The sequence below is a fragment of the Myotis lucifugus genome, unplaced genomic scaffold (assembly GCF_000147115.1).
Source record: "Myotis lucifugus unplaced genomic scaffold, Myoluc2.0 scaffold_4528, whole genome shotgun sequence".
Taxonomy (NCBI): domain Eukaryota; kingdom Metazoa; phylum Chordata; class Mammalia; order Chiroptera; family Vespertilionidae; genus Myotis; species Myotis lucifugus.
In genome coordinates, this window is record NW_005875576.1 from 1 (window position 1) to 3,387 (window position 3,387).

Consider the following 3,387-nt stretch of genomic DNA (forward strand, 5'->3'; position numbering starts at 1 on the left):
CACACACACACACATTTCTGTCCAGGGTGCCTAATTCCCATGTTTGAATGTATATTTTTCATTTGTAAATGGACAGGTATATGTGTCAGAATGCAGGCATAGCATATATATATATATATATATATATATATATATATATATATATATATGGCATTGCTATTATTATTTCTACTTTTGGAGCAAAATGTCAGTCCCACCATTTGATACATTTGCCTTCTGGTCAACCTTCCACATTTGGAATGAACCCCCCCTCCCCATGACTTACCTGAGGATGCCAAGAACGGGGCTCTGCTCTGGTTCAGGCCAGCACATGCTCCAAGGACTCCAACTCTGCCATTTTCCTTTTCCCTCTCAGTGGCAGCAGCAGCATGCTAACTGCCTCATGTCCGCCTCTCTGGTAGTCTACGGCTTGCCATTTCAGTCCCGTTTCCACTTGCCTTACCCTCAGAGTTTAAGGTTCATCTCTAAACTAAAGGCCCGGTGCACGAATTCGTGCATGGGTGGGGTTCGGCCGGACAGCCCTGATGGGAGCCGATTGGGGCTGAGCCAGCGGAGAAGAGGGGATGTAAGAGTTTGGCTGGCCAGCCCCACCCTTGATTGGGACTGGGCCAGTCATGGGGAGGCAGGCCGCGGGAGGTCGGCTGGCCGTGGGGGGGTCCGCGGGAGGTTGGCCGGCTGGCTCTGCCCCCGATTGAGGTGGGGGAGGTGATTGGGGCTGGGGCCGGCCAGGAGGAAGGGCCGTGGGATGTCGGGGGGGGGGGGGCGGGGTGATTGGGCTGGTTGGCCGCCGCAGTGCACACCATAGCAACTGGTCGTTCCGTCGTTCTAGTCGCTTGGCTTTTATATATATATAGATTGTGGAATGAGAGGTTTCATCTTGTGTTAGGGAATTTCAGGCATCAACAAGCAGGTGGGGTACGAGGCCAGCCACACCCAGTCCTGTAGGCGGCCACTCACACATATGTTCCACTCAGCCACTGCCCCCTTGGTGAAGACCTTCCTCTTACTGATCTGATTCACTGGGCACACCTCTCAAGCTCCCAAGTCTTCCTCTTGGAGAAAAGAAAATGCGTTCAACTGATTTGAGCATTTCTGTCCAGGGTGCCTAATTCCCATGTTTGAATGTGTATTTTTCATTTGTAAATGTACTGGTATGTGTCAGAATGCAGGCATAGCATAAAGGAAAAGTTAGTGATGCTGAAGACAAATATTTTACTTTGCCCACTGAGTTTTTATTTTCTCTCTGTTCTTTCAAACTCTTCCCAGATCTCATCTCAGCTAAGAAATACTTGCTCTAGTCCAGGGGTGGGCAAACTTTTTGACTCGAGGGCCACAATGGGTTCTTAAACTGGACCGGAGGGCCGGAACAAAAGCATGGATGGAGTGTTTGTGTGAACTAATATAAATTCAAAGTAAACATCATTACATAAAAGGGTACGGTCTTTTTTTTTTTTTAGTTTTATTCATTTCAAAAGGGCCGGATCCGGCCCGCAGGACGTAGTTTGCCCACGGCTGCTCTAGTCAGTCATGTGAAGGGTGTGTGAGTCAACTTGAAACCGGACTGCAACTTCTTGCTCCCAGTGGTCACAATGAAAACATAACTCAGATTTCTCCAGGCCTTTTCCTCCACTAGAGGTATTTTACCTCTCCTCTCCATTTTATTCCCTCTAGGAACTTTTAGCTAACAAAGCAGTTTCAGGTGTAAAATCTCAAAGTTAAATGTTCTCCTTTTTATTGATATAAGTGACATGTAACATTGAATAAGTGTGAGGTGTACAATGTGTTGGTTTGATACATTTATATATTGAAATCTGATTGCTACAATAGCAGCTTTTTGCATAATGTTTTTCTATAGAAAATACACGTATATATTATAACATTCAAAAGATACGAAATTATAAGTTGCAAAAATGGTCTCTGTTCCTCACTTTTCTCTCAGCCATCCAGGTCTTTGCAAAGACAATATTGTTATTAGGTACTTGTATATTTCTAGATATTCCAAGATTTTCCAAACAACGACACATATATTAGTTGTGCCCTCTCACCACCACATAAATATGAGCAGACCATGGTGAAGACTGCAAGTTGCTTGTCCCAGCAGCCATTCTCCCACTCTTCTTTTTTTTTTTTTTTTCAAGTTTCAGTTATTTTTAGTTAAAGAAAAGCAGCCTTTTCCAAGGGCAACAAAGTGAACTGAACGTCAGGAGGAAGCAGGGTGTGGGCCTCTCATAAGCTCTTGTTTTGAAACCTGGACTTGAGGAAAGAGGCCCTCCTGGGAACTCAGGGGAACTGGCCAGCAGAGGGATGCCTTTGGTGGGTGGGATGGAGCTGCAGCCCACACTGGTCACTAGATTGGTCTGCATGGGCTCTAAGGTGATTTCCACCTGCCAGTTGGTTGACATGATTAACACTATTATTCTTAGGGGGCATTAAATTAAGGAATGATGCATGGAGCCAAGAGAGTGGCTTATTCAGTTGGATTCTGAATCACAATCAGGAAGTAGTCTTTATCTGGTGCAACCATAATTTCATTTTTCTTAGAGTGAATTCGAAGGAAAGTGAGGTCATTCTGGGGGTCAATTTCACGCATGGTGCTCCGGGCCTTCAAGATGAAGTTGTGCATGAGGTTGGCATACTGTGTGGTGGTGGGATTGTCCATGGTACTCTTAATAGGAATGCCTTCTGTGTTCACCACGATGATTCCCTGCACTCCCTTCTGGCTCTGAAGTCACTTCAGTGTCTCCTCCACCTCTGCCATCTCAGACGGATCGGGTAGCTCTGCGTCGTCAGCACTGCCCAGTCCCGCTGCGTTTCTCCTCCCACTCTTCTTAAAACAGCATCCCAAACTTTTAGGGGCTGCTCATTGCTGTTTAGGTGCTGCCTGTGACTGGCCTTAGGCAATGTGTTTGGAGACACAAAGCAATCCACAGTTTGTGCCTGCTTCTGCTTGGCCTGGGTGTGTGTGGGAAGGACCAAGTTGTGCACCAAAGCTGGCTTTTACCAGCACCAGGCCTGGGGGCAGGTCAGCAAAAAGTCTAAGGCACCCCAAGATCTGCCTCCACCTGCCAGCTGCCTGCTAGGTCAGTCACTGAAAGAGCCTCCGGTGGTACATGAGGTAGGTTCTCAGTAAGTCATCAGGTAGGGGCGAGTGGTGTTCGCCAGATCATGCAGTGCCAGTGCTGGGTCTGAGGCCATTCAGCAAATGTCCCAGGGTATACCAAATCCAGCTGCCACCCCTGGGTGCTTGCACACCTTTGTGTGGGGCAGGATCTCAGGGAGTCATCAGGATGAGACCAGCAGTTTATATCAGGCCCAAGTAGACCAAGATTTGGTTGTGTGAAAGGAGGCCTCTGTATCCGCTGGGCGTGCAAGGGAAAAATGTTTCCC

General features: G+C 47.4%; 1 pseudogene; it reads right to left on the bottom strand.

Annotated features, from left to right (window-relative positions):
- Positions 1 to 2,118: 2,118 nt before the first annotated feature.
- On the bottom strand, positions 2,119 to 2,794 carry LOC102427525 (annotated as a pseudogene).
- Positions 2,795 to 3,387: the final 593 nt, after the last annotated feature.